At 37.7% G+C, this 16,214-nt stretch overlaps 1 protein-coding gene across 7 annotated transcripts in view; it reads right to left on the reverse strand.

Moving 5' to 3' along the window:
- PRR16 (proline rich 16) overlaps window positions 1-16,214 on the reverse strand; it is a 290,513-nt gene that overhangs the window by 242,253 nt on the left and 32,046 nt on the right. The window lies entirely within an intron of this gene.

Below are 16,214 nucleotides of genomic sequence, written 5' to 3' on the forward strand. Positions count from 1 at the left end.
GAAAAGAAAACCCTAGCATATTAAAAAAGGAAATTTCTAATGGAGTTTTGTTTTTTTTTTTTTTTTAATAAGTACCCTTTAAATTAACTCACTGTAATAAGGTGACCGTGGATGTTTTCAATTCATTAGATGTCAGTTAACAACTCTTTTATCACTGTCTTGTCAACTCACCATATAATGGCTTAGCAGAGTCACATCAATAAATTAATGATGCTTTGTAGGATATTTACATATTTAAAGATGTATGCACAAATTAAATATAAGTTAGCATTATGAGTAGGAGATACTACTCCTTTTTCTTCTGTTTTCTCTTGGGTTCTTCTATACAAAATGTATGCCAATTTAGAGGGTTCTGAAGCACCATTTAGATAGTGACAGCATGTTGCAAGACAAACTGCCTAAATAATTGAAAATACAAATAAGGCAGAAATCAAAAGATCCAAAGTACTTCACCCAAAAATGAAGCTTTTATGAGAATGACCTGTTAGAGAGTGCCTATGTCCACTGACCTCTTTACTGTATTTAGGAATGACGTGCTATGGATGGAAGGGTGGACACCAGGCATATTCTTCTAGACCTCTACCAGCTCTCTTAGACCGCTACCTCACCTGCTTATTCTGGTCATAATAACACCAAGGTCAGTAGGGCATCACAGAGAAGAAACCAAGGAGCAATGTTCTCTTAAAGATCTGAACTGCTCCCACCAAACAATGATTCCCCATGGTTAAACTACAATCAAACATATCAACCTATAGGTCGCCATCAAACTACCATCACCAAAGACAGAAAGAAGATTCTTAGGTTCAAGAATGGTTCTTACTTGATAGTTTTATTTCCTTTAAACAGGAAAAAAACCCAAAAAAACAAAAAAGTAAACTCTGGGTTTTCATACCTCTTTATTATTCCAGCCAGTGTAATTGGAAAACATAGAAAAATGGAGCTAAGCAAAGAGAATGTTTGATCTGGAAGAAAAAGAGACTGTCAGTGTATTTCTTTTATACTTCAATTATTCTTCACCAACTGTATTTCTATTTCTATCTTCTGCTTCACTAAGCTATGCACTGTATGCAATGATGGAGGTAAAATTCTAAGATTGCAATGTGCTCTACTAAAGCCTCCTGCAGAACGTCTGCTAAAGTCATCTACTATTTTGGTAGTAAAGATTGCATGAAGCTCCTTGGCATACATAGGAAAACAGAAACGTCTGTCTTGATGCTGCCAGGGAAACTAATCCTCATTATTCAAATCTCTCTTTCACTTAAGGCTGTTTCTTTTTCCTCCTATCAAATTCCACCCTACCACCCCTTTATTATGCTTACTTCCCTGCCACCCCTTTATTATGCTTACTTCCCCCGATTCCCTGCACCTCACCTCGTCTAAAATCAAATGTTACACGACCTTGCTAAAGTACACTGTTTCCTGTTGTGGGCTTACCCAAGCACTAGTGTTACGCTATTTCCCTTCTACTTTATCTTTTTTTTTTAATCCTCCAATTAAAAATGGGTGAATTTTTAAAAACAAGTTAAGAAAAATGGAAGGAAAAGGAAAACAAGGGAGCAAAAGAGAAGGGAACTAAGACAATCGAGGGAACTACAAACAGAAAGTTCAGGGAGACATGATGAGAGAAGGACAAAAAGAGATTAGACGTTGGAAAAAGGAAAGGTGGAAAGGTAGCAAAGAGATTCATCATTATTCGTAAGTAGTGAGGGCTTACTTAGGGGCAGGTTTTGTGCTAACTGCTTTATATGCAGCATTTAAGTTAAAAAAAAATGTGAGTAGCATATTTATAGGGATAAAATTCTCTGTTGTGAATTGAATGTACTTGGTTCCCAAATGGTCAATTTATGTTAGCTTGATATATACCAGAAAAAAAAAAATATATATATATATATAATATGTACTATTTTAAGAAATGTAAGCTTCCTAAAAATGAAATATTGTATAATAATATATTCCTTTTTTCTCTTTTTATTCCAGCATACAAAACTCAATTTTGTATTAGTTTTATTTAATTTAAAAAGGCTAATATTAAAAAGAAAGGAAACCTGTAGCATTGTGTTCAATATTTTCTGGTATTATAGCTAAGTGACTTTATCTACTTATATACTCTTAAAAGATGTATCACCATGGTAACTAGATCCTTTGACAATTATTCTATTTTAGTGTAAACCAATACAAAGGGGTTAAAAAATATCCTGTTCTTGAACCGAGACTCTTTTTCACTCTTAAAGTTTATCCTTTTCTCCCCCGTCATTTCCCAGAGAATGTTTGAGGATTTTTCTCTGTCCTATTTCACTGCTCATCACCCTGATTTGCAAGCAAGCAGCTCTCAAACCATGAAAGCTGATGCACTTGGTGACAGTGAACTCCCAGCAGGGATTTTTGCACTTAATTGAAATGGATAAATGTTGCAGGGTGTGTTATATATTCCAAAGGTTATTTACTGTGATTGCTGTTCTACAGAGAAGAAAATTAGATTTTTATCTTAGAGGCAGGTATTTAAAAAAAAAAAATAAGGCGAAAATAAAACTGAGGCCCTTGTCCTCTCTGTTCTGTACTGGATTCCAAAATCTCAGCTGGAAACTCAGATGCCTTCAGAGAGCCCGAATTTCCGTCGGATTGAGGGACTCTTTGTACTTTCCCTGAGGTACCAGTTTTCCCATTATCTTCTTTTCATGGGCTCCCTGCCACTCACTGCTCTTTCCTCTACCCTCCCCTCAGAATATGGCAAAGTTGCCACAGAAAATGACTGTCATGATTCCTGTAAAATACTGCGGGGTACAGCAATTGCCACCACTCAGCTGCACTCAACTGAAGGGCATTTTGTGCACATGCATGCTCAGTCCCTCAGGGGTGTCTGACTCTTTGTGACCCCATGGACTGTAGCCTACCAGGCTCCTTCTGTCCATAGGGTTTCCCAGGCAAGAATACTGGAGTGGGCTGCCATTTCCATCTGCAGGGGATCTTCCCAATCCAGGGATCGAACCTGTGTCTCCTGCCTTGGCAGGGGGATTCTTTACCACTGAGCCACCTAGGAAGCCCTAAAGGCCATTGTAGGTCAACAGCAACTGTATCAGTGGGTCTCCTCAACCAGGGCTCTCTCTTCTCATCTTTTTGGTTCTCCACAGTGCTGACGGTGCCAAAAGCTCAACATATTTTTGTTTCTATTAGTGTCACATTTAGATTCCCTGTTCTGATCTCATCTCTCCATTATGCCAACAGCAGCAGCAGCAGTCTAGCAGCCCCAGGTGTACAAGAAGCTCAGCCTTGCCAGGCAAGAGGGGCTGGCCACCCCATCACTATCATGGTTTCTGCACGTTTTTCCTATCTGACTTGTCTTTAAAATAATACTAACCTAATCCGCATTTTTTTTTATTATTTACAAAAGGGTCTGTGGACTATCTGCTGATTTTCTTTCACTTCTTCATGCTGTTTCTGATTGGGCATATAGAGAGGGGAAAGGTAATTTCCATTCTTGTCTGTTTCCATTTCCAAGCTCCTTACATCTTTGGTGATGGACAGGGAGGCCTGGCGTGCTGCAATTCATGGGGTCGCAAAGACATGATTGAGCGACTGAACTACTGCTACTACTACTACATCTACAGAGGAGCCTGGAGGGCTACAGTGCTTAGAGTTGCAAAGAGTTGGACACGGCTGAGACAACTAAGCATGTATGATCACTGAAGAGAGGAAGTGAAATGAGAATCCCTTAGCACCTCAGTTAATGTGCCTTTTCTCTCTTCTGCTAAAATGGCCCCAGCGTCTAGAAACCTGCAAATAAGAAGGTATCTGTCGACCCCGTCTGCCCTCTTAGCAGAAAGTTCAGGCAAATGAAAAGGGAGAAAGGAAACTCAATTTCAGATTCCAGAACGTTCTTCCAGAGATCAGGGACCCATGACATAGTCCCAAGCTTTGTTTCCATTTGCATTCTACATCTAAAGTTGTTCAGACACTGTTTTAGCTGTATTTCTCACTTCATGACTCAAAATTAGCCAGAGGCTACTCAAACTGTTATTTGCTAGCATGTTAATTTGATCAGAGTCTCTCAAGGCTCTTTGCTTCCTTAATCCTTTAAGACCAAGGTCAGCGAAGTACAGCCCATGAGCCAAATCCAGTCTGCCACCTGTCTCTACACAGCACATAAGCTAAGAACGGATTTTACAGATGAATATCAGCAGTCAATTTGATGACAGGGAACAATAACTTTGAACCACTATTAAGGAAAATATTATTCCCCCTCAAAGTCTAATAATTCAATTAGACTTGTGTTACAAATATTTGTACTCATTATTATATTTTGAATTTCATGAATCAAAATTTATGGAAAAGTGTTCGTTATATAACTATTTACATTATGTCCTTGATTTTATCTCTCAGCCTACAAAGCCTGAAACAGTTATCTGGCCCTTTATAAAACAGGTTTGCTGATCCTTTTATAAAACAGGTTTGCTGATCCCTGCTTTATTGAAACACAGCTGGAAGTAGTCCATGAATTGCAAAGAAAAACTTCCATAGCAGTTTAATGCAAGACTCCTAGGAGCTTCGCCTTATATACATTTTTTGTAACAGATTAAACTATAGACAGACAGATAGATAGATAGGTCTAAATATATACATATACATTTATCTCTATATAGTTTTTTCTGCTGGTTATAATGCTTATTGACTAAATATAATAAGTGGCAACTATGATTTTCTTACTAAAACACACGTCACTCTTTTCAAATTGGTATTCATTACTAGAATTGATTGACTGCTTACTAAGTATTGGGCTTTATGAACTTCAAACCCTTTAGGTTGGCATTGTTTCTGTTTAAAGATAATAATGAAATGCAAACTCAGAAAAGCTATCCAGCTTACCTAAGGCACAGAGCTAGTATGCAGCATACTACACTTTGACTACTGAGCTCCCGTTCCTAACCACACTAATGCCCTGGCTCCACTGTGGTTTACTCTCTCTTTCTAGCAATGTCCTTTAACTATCACCAGCTTCTATTTGTCCTAAAGACAGCAATTCTTCACTGCTGTTCACTTTGCCCTCCAACACTCATTGAGAAGCAGTCACATTGGCATGGAGATTTAGAAGTACATCAATAGCTATGTCTCAATGTTAATTTGAACTTCTGGTACTCTGACCTTGTTTAAATCACAAAGTCCGGCATGGAATTTTGAACAAAGGCCAAGACCCAAGATCCAACCGAGAACAAGCTATGGCTGCCAGATCCAAGAGGTTTGATTCACTGCCCTGAAATTAGGAGCTTTGGGCAAGGGAACTGATTTACTGTATCTGCCACTTAGACACTAACCTGAATAGACTTTAGGGACATATCATTGATCAGGGTGAAAACCTATATAGTTACAGGAAACACAAATAAATTGATCAGGAAAGTCAATGCTTTAGCAGTAGGTAAATCTACTTCAACCAGTGACTCCCTCTGTGACACTGTCTTCACTTCATACTACCAGGGGGTTTTGATTCCCTTACTATTTGCACTTTGAGGATTACGATGTCACCAAGCTTTACTTCCCATGACCCTTGGGCTCTAAAGTCCACCTACACAGTGACATAATCTAGAGAAGAATGCTATCTGAGTAGTGGCTGGGTATGAGAAAATTATTCTGATACTGTCTACAGATCACACATTACTGATTCTCTTCAAAGGCTTATCTAGAATAGTTAGGATGCTTCTGCTATAATGATATCATTGGAAACTTAAGATATATAGTCTATAAACTTTTGGAAAATAGCTACTATATATTATTTCATCTATTACTTTATTTTGAGGTTTCTAAAATCAGAGCATTCCAAATTTGTAAGAATGTGATTTAACCAGTTGATGCATTTACAGGCTTTAATATTTTCTGATTACCAGTCCCTGAAACACAGCAGAGGTGATAGAGGATGCAGTGGCTCTATTCCCAAAGATGGGCCCAGCCCAGGGAGTGGAGTGGAGCTCAGTGGAGCTCAGTGAATGCACTGTAAGATGAGTAAGTGAAGGAGGGCTACAGTAATTCATGTTATTTCCTGGATTTGTTGCCTGAGTAGCAAATACATAAGGTACAGAAAAAATGTATTCAGAAAGTCAAAAAGGGAAGTAAGTGTTACATGATTATAATTAAATGAGTCAGTGAAAGTCGCTCAGTTGTGTCTGACTCTATGCAACCCCACAAACTATACAGTCCATGGAATTCTCCAGGCCAGAATACTGGAGTGGGTAGCCTTTCCCTTCTCCAGGGGAATCTTCCCAACCCAGGGATCAAACCCAAGTTTCCTGCATTGCAGGCAGATGCTTTACCAGCTGAGTCACAGGGGAAGCCCAAGAATACTGGAGAAGGTAGCCTATATCCCTTTTCCAGTAGATCTTCCTGACCCAGGAATTGAACTGGGGTCTCCTGCATTGCAGGTGGATTCTTTACCAACTGAGCTTTTGGGAGATATATAGATGTGAAAGTACTTGTATGCATGGATTTAGGAATAACAAGGGATTGAGGTAGCCTGATCTGTGTTCCCACTGGGAAAGGCGGGTCTGGGTGGGACCTGGTGTGTGAAAAGGGAACAGCTTGCCAGGCTTACACTGATGACAAGAGGACAAGACCTCTCTTACCCAGGCACAGAAAGTCCCTGGGAGTACACTATATTTTCTTCACAGCTCATACCACAGCTGATCTTCTCCCTCAGAACAGAAAGACTAGATCTGGAATTGTGGACCTGATTGTTATCCAGTCTCTTCTCCTGCCAGGAATAAATTATATCAGATTGCTCTTTAGATTTAGCTTAATCTGCTGCTTTGCATGGGGGAATGCTTGTCCCAAAATGCTATCACTTCTTTTTGAACACATGAAATTCTTTCAACAGGGAGTAAAGCTTATCATTACATAACAATCCATTCATTGCCTCATTAAAAAAATAAATAAATGTTATGCTCAACATCTATTGCACCAACGTGACCATCTGAACTGCACAGTGAGTCCTCGTCAAGGCTTATATTTCAAAGTGCACTAATGACTTATAAACACCGATTCCTAACTGTTTCATGTATGTCCATTTGTCCACATTAGTTACTTATGGGTACAGATTTGGCAAGACAAGGCCCTCATAATACACATCAGAATTTTCTACTCAGTGGTTAACTTTTAAAATGCAATATTTTAAATGTCAATGCTAAGGGAAAATCATATGTTATTGAATTAGGTCATGGTTGCATATTCACAGTGGCCCATGGAACTGAAGAGTTTGAAGTGGAACATCCTCTTAGTAAATGTGTTTATTTATAATGAGTCATGTGCCAGAAAAAAATATAAGATGTCTTATAAAGATTTTTTAAATGGAGCAAGAGAACATAAATTAAAGGGAGGGGGGAATAAAAGAGAAAATCAATGGTAGTGGTACAATTTACATTATTTTGTTTAAGTCTAGGTATGGAAGAACTGGCAGAAATAAGGAGCTATAATGAGCCATGTAGTGTAGCTTGAGTCATTTAGCTTGCAAAGAGGACAGCGTGGTAAATTTGAAGTCAACCTGATTTAGTATATTTAAACATACAGTGAGAAAGCTCACATTTACATATCACTTTTAAGTATATATAAAAACACCAACTATATGCATTTTCTTATCTCAGTAACTCTGCAATAGTGATAAGGAAGCTAAGTCTCTTTGGAAAAAGTGATTTATCATGGAAAGCTGCTTTCTGTAGCCTATGACACCAAATGTTTTTAAGAAGACTTATATAGACATGAGAAGTAGAATGAGAGGACCTATTACAGGGAATCTCTACATGACCTTGTGAACAAATGGGACATTCCTTTATTATTATATTTTTAAAATACCACTTTCAATACTAGGCTGAACCACATGGAACTATCAGTCTGGAGGTCAAAAATGGTTACATATCAGCCATATTCACCCTCCTGATTTAGATATCAGTGAAAACAAAATGTGGCACGGATCTTGTGTTCACCCTCATTTAACTTTCTAGATTGTACATTAGACATGTTCTTACTTTATTAAGCAAAATGTACCAGCAAAGACACACAATTATCCTTAAATGCACTGAGATCCTTTTTCAGAACAGGAACTCAGTAACAACAATCTCTGGATTCTGGTACTGTGTTTTCTGCAGGGATTTTATGGGGCATATGTTGAAAACTATGTCATAGAGAAGGATAGAGCTTCAACACAAGTCAGCTTAACTGTGCTGATATCCCCATTCAAGCTGGTTTGGTGATACTGGGCAGGTTACATAAACATCTGTGTCTCACTTTTGTCATCTGTAAATTGAAAATGACTCTATCAATTTCTCTAACAATGAATGGTACATAACTGAGCCTTTATCGCTTTCTATTGTAGCCGGAAAACTCAGAGCCAGTTTGGAAATTCAGCTTCGGGAACTGAAGACCGTATGGTCTACATATTAATATTCTTTCCCCTGGTTTTCAGTGATAACTTTTTAAAACTTTCCTTTGCTTATACCTATATATTTCTTCTTTATTCTAATTTTGTGAGATAAAGTGTTTTTTAATATTAACTCAAATTTCTATGGTACAAGTTAGATTTTAAGAAATCAATAAATTAATTCATAAATAATACACACTCACTGTGAAATGCTGGCTAAAGGTGATTTCTGCTAAAAATATACATCATAATTAAGAATGTATATAAATTCAAGCATGATAAAGCTTTTTACCTCTACTGACTATAGGGAGTAATAACGGCAGTCAATTATGAAGCCCTCAGAAAAAAATCAGATTCAATTCAAAATAAATATTAAATAATAAAAAATTAATTAATGAGTTTTATGTTTAATAAATGTTATTATAAAGTTAAATGATATTAAACAGTATAAAGAGAAAAAACCATTTTCATTGACATCAGTACTAAATGGTGTTTAATATGTGAAAATAGAAATGGATTTTTGTACTTGTTTGTCCTACGGCCAAGTTCATAAATGCAATTCAAAACAGCATTTACCCCATTAGTAAAAGCACATTAATAATAACATTGACTATTAAATAATACACTAATTCTATATGTTGTAACTAAGAGATTCCATTGAAATATACTGTTTTTAGAGGCAATTACACCTAAAAAAGTTCCATATATTTTCCAGATACCAACTTAGAACAAATAATTAGGTTGAAATGATACATAAATGTAATGATGTGTTATTTTCTTGAAATGCTCAAACTATGAATTCTACCTCAAATAAGATAGTAACAAATAAGAAACTTAAAATCATTTTAGTCACCCTTTCGAAGGTAATTTAGAATAAGACAGCCTGGGATTCAAGTTCTATGACTCTGAATGAAGCCAAAAGGTAGATAAGAGTCTCAAAATATTACCACAAAAACGAGTCCCGTAAAGACAGGCAAGCTACCTGTGATTCTGGGTTGCTGTATACATATTAGAAAGAAAGTACATATATTCCATCAGAGATAAATGGCAATGATAATAGCAATAATAAATCTAGAAATTTACAGAATAAAAAACCTGTAGTACTAAAGGTGTGTTCTTTATGATTATTCTAATAAAAGGGAATAATCTCAGTTGAGACATTATAGTCCATGGGGTCACAAAGAGTTGGACACGACTGAGTGACTAACACACTAACATACTTTAACAATAGAAAATGGACACTTATTTTGAGAGCCTATTATTTCTATTTCCTGTTTCCTTAAACTCATTTTGCATTTATTGCATTTTCCCTCTATTCCCCTCACTAAATGTTGTCAATTTAACTTTGTATGCTGCCCTCATTCTGTCTTCGGAACAGAGGTCTAATACCCCCAGATGCCAGGATTGATGCCTGTGGACAGCTTACAGCTGAGTCCCATCTAGGACTCCTCCTCAGCCCAAGGAAGTTGTCTTAGCCAAAGCTACCCTCCCTCCTGGAGTCATCACCTACTCAAAGTCTAGCCAGTACGGAGGTACAAAGACTCTTGCCTCAAATCTAATATTTCTGAAGGGCCATACTAACTTCAGAGCCTTAGCTACAATTGGCTGAGCCCGTTCTTACGACCACGGCACAGTTCTGCTTCTCCTTCTGCCTGCCCTTTGTCCTCAGATTCCCTCATAGCTGTTTCCAAAGGCATTTCCTCATCAACCTCCTACAGATAAATTTCCATCTCCTGAGAAACATGACCTATGATACTGTGAAGGAAAAGTATTATGTGCTATAATTCATTTTAAAAGAAATTAACCAAAATGGTAATCAGTACAACCTTTATGAATTTTTTTTTTTAGTAGGAAGAGACAAACTCCAAATGGAGAAATAAGAAGCTAAAGGTTTTATTATTTTTTTAAATATAAGTTTATTTATTTAGGATTACTATTCTCGGCATTGTATAGAGTATGATTAATTTTCAAATGTACATGACAACTCACATAAGATGCCCAATTGAGGAGAACAATAAAATGCAATGATGAAATTTCAACCCACATCAAAAGATATCCAATGTTAATGCACTACAAGTAGTCAAATACCACATGTTTCAATTGTTAAAACACTGAACTGACATGAACCGAAATCTGGGGGAAAGGATTCTCTCAGCCTAGGTTCTTTTAAAGGGAAGAAGATGTCATTTATTGACAAGGACACTTTGCTTTGTTTCCTTTCTTCTGGCTTTTACTGCAATTTCAGGATGAGACTCAAACTTTGCTGGCAAAATTCTACTAAAATACTGTATATTATCATATGACAGTAGAAAAATGTGATTCTACTCATTCATAAACTTATGGTGCTTCCATTCATGTGATGCTTTTTAATAATAATGTTCAGGATTAACAGTATCTAGAAAAGATGAAGAGCAAAGCAAAAAGATTAGGTATTTTCAGTATAGAAAGGGAAAGCTGAAAAGGAGATAACCAAGTGTGAAAAAAATAAGAATAAAAACATAAAATGTATCATTTTCAGTAATTCTTCAGCATACCAAATCCCCTAATATGTCATCTCCGTCTTACATCTGTGTTCTTTTTTCACTGAATTATACCCTTAAATATTCAAAGCCTCTTGAATCTCATATTTTCAATATTAAAAGATTCCCGCAACTTCTGAAAAAGAGTTGTATTTATATCTTGTATTTATGTTCGTCACTACTGTTCCTAACCACCTACCTACTCCAGTCTGGCTGCCAACTCTACTGCCCAACGGAATTGTTCTGACTATGTGTCCTAGTGATCACAATGCCACTAAAACCGTTGGGGAATTTTCATCCTCACTTTACTCCACTTCTCAGCAGTAATTGAACATCCCTTCCATCTTTTAAAGGGTTCTGCTTTATTCTTCTGTGACACCAGGCTCTCATGGTTTTCTTTTTAACTTGCTGGCAGCTCCTTCTGTCTTTGGTCACCTCGTACATGGATTTGTTCATTCATTCATTTATTTAGTAGAATGGAGTCTGGAGACACAAGAGTGAGCAATACTAGATGTGGTTCCTGCTATCACAGGGTCCGATACACCCTCTACAGCTTTACTCTGTACAAGTCGTTCCGCAGTATCACCACAGTGCTACACGTAGCTTTCATCTAGGTCTTCAACTATGCAGAGCTCTTCCTATCTCAAAGCTTTTACATGCATCCTGTCCTCTTCTTAGGAAGTTTTGCCCCAGCCAGCCCATCCCTAAAAACGGATTCCATGTTAATTCCTCAGAGAAATTTGCCCTGGTATCCCTCTCTCAATCAGCATATTCTCTTATTTTATTGTACACAACTTTTTTTTTTCCCCCTGTAGTAATAGAAATAGCTGGCACAGCATTTAAAATAATGACTCAACAACAGCAAAAAAAAAAAAAAAAACAGCTGTTGTTTCACTTCTGGTACAAAAGATGGTTTAGGTGAGAAATACAAATAGGTTCCTAAGAGATTTAAGTTCATAAATAAAGCAATCAGGAAAGACAACTGAGCTTTTTAATAATACAGGGTCATACACACCCAAGAACAAACAAGAAAGATTCAAATCCAGGCAAGTTGACTGCAGATTCTATGATTCAATAGGGTGACGCATCCTTTGTTCTATGGACCCACAACTTTTCCTTCAGCCAAGTTACTCTATTCTCCTTGCAAGCACCACAGAGTCTCAAACTTTTAGAGTTCAGTAAGTCTTTGTAGATCTCATAGAAGTAATGCAGAGGAAGGTCACACATAGAGCAGAGATAGATAAGACACTTGTATCCAGTCTTCTGGTTCTCAGAAGAGAGCTCAGTCGATACCTCACACTGGACCTTCTCTACAGAAATCAAGTAAAAATTACTGAAACAGGCACAGAGCCATGTTCCACCTAGAAACATTCTCCTATTACCTACAAAGCATGAGCCATTAATATTCTGGAGTATTTCTCTAAAAAGGGAGCAATCTCTCAAAAATTCAGCTACTTTTGTAAAGAAAGCTAATCCTTATGGCCAAATTCAGACTTAATTGAAGAAAGTAGGGAAAACCACTAGACCATTCAGGTATGACCTGAATCAAATCCCTTACGATTATACAGTGGAAGTGACAAATAGATTCAAGGGATTAGATCTGATAGACAGAGTGCCTGAAGAACCATGGACAGAGGTTCCAGACACTGTACAGGAGGCAGTGATCAAGATCATCCCCAAGAAAAAGTAATGCAAAAAGGCAAAATGGTTGTCTGAGAAGGCCTTACAAAAATCTATGAATAGAAAAGAAGCGAAAGATAAGAAAAGGAAACATATACCCATTTGAATGCAGAGTTCCAAAGAATAGCAAGGAGAGATAAAAAAAACCTTCCTCGGGGATCAATGCAAAGAAATAGAGGAAAACAGTAGAATGGCAAAGACTAGAGATCCCTTAAAGAAAATTAGAGATACCAAGGGAACTTTTCATGCAAAGATGGGCACAATAAAGGACAAAAATGGTATGGATCTAACAAAAGCAGAAAATATTAAGAAGAGGTGGCAAGAATACACAGGAGAACTATACAAAAAAGATCTTCATGATCCAGATAATCACGATGGTGTGAACACTCACCTAGAGCCAAACATCCTGGAATGCAAAGTCAAGTGAGCCTTAGGAAGCATCACTATGAGCAAAGCTAGTGGAGGTGATAGAATTCCAGTTGAGCTATTCCCAGTCCTAAAAGATGATGCTGTGAGAGTGCTGCACTCAATATGCCAGCAAATTTGGAAAACTCACCAGTGGCCACAGGACTGGAAAAAGGTCATTTTCATTCCAATCCCAAAGAAAGGCAATGCCAAAGAATACTCAAACTACCACACAATTGCACTCATCTCACACAATAATAAAGTAATGCTCAAAATTCTACAAGTCAGGCTTAAACAGTATGTGAACCGTGAACTTCCAGATCTTCAAGCTAGATTTAGAAAAGGCAGAGAAACCAGAGGTCAAATTGCCAACATCTGTTGGATCATCAAAAAAGCAGGAGAGTTTCAGAAAAACATCTACTTCTGCTTTATTGACTACGCCAATGCCTTTGACTGTGTGGATCACAACAAACTGTGGAATATTCTGAAACACCACCTAACTTACCTCCTGAGAAATCTGTATGCAGGTCAAGAAGCAACAGTTAGAACTGGACATGGAACAACAGACTGGTTCCAAATTGAGAAAGGAGTATGTCATGGCTGCATATTGTCACATATATTGCTTATTTAACATATATGCACAGTACATCATGAGAAATGCTGGATTGGATGAAGCACAAGCTGGAATCAAGATTGCAGGGAGAAATATCAATAACTTCAGATATGCAGATGACAACACACTAATTGTAGAAAGCAAAGAGAGCCTCTTGATGAAAGTGAAGGAGGAGAGTAAAAAAGTTGGCTTAAAACTCAACATTCAGAAAATGAAGATCATAGCATCTGGTCCCATCACTTCATGGCATATAGATGGGGAAACAGTGGAAACAGTGACAGACTTTATTTTTTGGGCTCCAAAATCACTGCAGATGGTTATTGCAGCAATGAAATTAAAAGACACTTGCTCCTTGGAAGAAAAGCTAGGACCAACCTAGACAGCATATTAAAAACCAGAGACATTGCTTTGCCAAACAAAGGTCCGTATAGTCAAAGCTATGGTTTTACCAGTGGTCATGTATGGATGTGAGAATTGGACTATAAAGAAAGCTGAACAGTGAAGAATTGATGCTTTTGAACTGTGGTGTTGGAGAAGACTCTTGAGTGTCCCTTGGACTACAAGGAGATCCAACCAGAACATTCTAAAGGAAGTCAGTCCTGAATATTCAATGGAAGAACTGATGCTGAAGCTGAAACTCCAATAATTTAACCACCTGATGGAAAAAAAATCTGACTCATTTGAAAAGACAGTGATGCTTGGATAGACTGAAAGTGAGAGGAAGAGATAGATGGACGGTATCACCAACTCAATGGACATAAATTTGAGTAAACTCCGGAAGTCGGTGATGGACAGGGAGGCCTGGTATGCTGCAGTCCATGGAGTCGCAGAGTTGGACATGACTGAGTAACTGAACTGAACTGAATTCAATACAAAAACTTTAATTAAAAAAAAGAATGTATATATGTGTACAACGGAGTCACTTTTCTGGACAGTAGAGACTGGCACAACACTGTAAATCAAGTATACTTCACTAAAGAATTTTAAATAAAAAGTGAATAAAGCCAAAATATGAAATTGCTATTTGGACACTTCCCAGGATATTTTTTTCACCATAGAAGAGTTTTTTCCCCTCTCCATCTACATTTTAAATATAAAAAAAAAATGAAAATCATATATTTTAAAAGGAAACCCACATGTGCCTGTGAAAAGCTTTTTTTCCTAAGTGAAAGAATACACATGAAAGGCTTAACAGTCTTCAGTCTTGAGTTTTTGAGGGCCTGCATGAGTGGGGAGTAGGCAGAGAGAGCAGGAAAAGAGAGAAACACAATTGTAGCTGTCTGGGCAGACTTATTCTTCAACTGTAATGTTCTAATTTCTCTTATAGGGGAATGAAATGAATTCAGGGCATTGCTTGTATAACTAAAATAAAATCAATACAACATTAAAATTAATGTTTTCAAATGAGCAAAAGTAGGCTACTCAAAAGGATTCAAGTCAAGAAAATCAACCTTGTTTTGTTCTTTGTCCTGTTTTCCTACAGACTATTCCAGCACAACCATGTAAGAGTTCAGTGCAGTCACTGAGTCATGTCCAACTCTTTGCAACCCCATGGACTGCAGCACACCAGGCTTCCCTGTCCATCACCAGCTCCTGGAACTTGCTCAAACTCATGTCCATCAAGGTGGTGATGCCATCCAACCATCTTGTCCTCTGTCGTCCCCTTCTCCTGACTTCAATCTTTGCCAGCATCGGAGTCTTTTCCAGTGAGTCAGTTCTTTGCATAGGGTGGCCAAAGTATTGGAGCTTCAGCTTCAGCATCAGTCCTTCCAATGAATATTCAGGACTGATTTCCTTTAGGACTGACTGGTTTCCTCTTCTTGTTGTCCAAGGGACTCTCAAGAGTCTTCTCCAACACCACAGTTCAAAAGCATCAATTCTTCAGCGCTCAGCTTTCTTTATAGTACAACGCTCACATCCATACATGACTACTGAAAAAACTGGAGCTTTGACTAGACGGATCTTTGTTGGCAAAGCAATGTCTCTGGTTTTTAATATGCTATCTAGGTTGGCCATAGCTTTTCTTCCAAGGAGCAAGTGTCTTTTAATTTCATGGCTGCAGTTACCATCTGCAGTGATTCTGGAGCCTAAGGAGAGTATCCATTTTAAAATCATCCATGTAAAAGTATCCATTGCCAAAGATAACTTTGCACCAATTTTTTACTCCAACTCAGGGAAATCCCCAAGAAGCCTTCTCTTTGGGTTGTATTCACCTCAGGAGGATTTCTCACAGAATTTGCTAACAATAGAAATCATTTCTTGGTTATGATACAGTACCAGCAGGATGTTCAAAATGCCACCGGCCATTCTGTAGTCCTACCTGGCCAAGCCTGCTGGTAGGTACCATATGAGCCATATGGAAATTGCTAAAATAGGAAATAAAGCAGCAGGTTCTGAAGCCACCAGCTTCCCCTGCCATGGTAGAATTAGCATTAGTCTATGATGCAAAACATTTCTGCCTTTGAAATGCCCAATATCCATGGAATATCACCAATCCACGGTGCTACACCAAATAGTATTTCAACATATTCTGATTACCTTTTCACCTCTTTGGTGCCTGAAATAGCTACATTTTGAAATAAGAAAATTTACCCAGAAAAACATC

Source organism: Bos indicus, chromosome 7, assembly GCF_029378745.1.
Source record: "Bos indicus isolate NIAB-ARS_2022 breed Sahiwal x Tharparkar chromosome 7, NIAB-ARS_B.indTharparkar_mat_pri_1.0, whole genome shotgun sequence".
Classification (NCBI taxonomy): Eukaryota; Metazoa; Chordata; class Mammalia; order Artiodactyla; family Bovidae; genus Bos; species Bos indicus.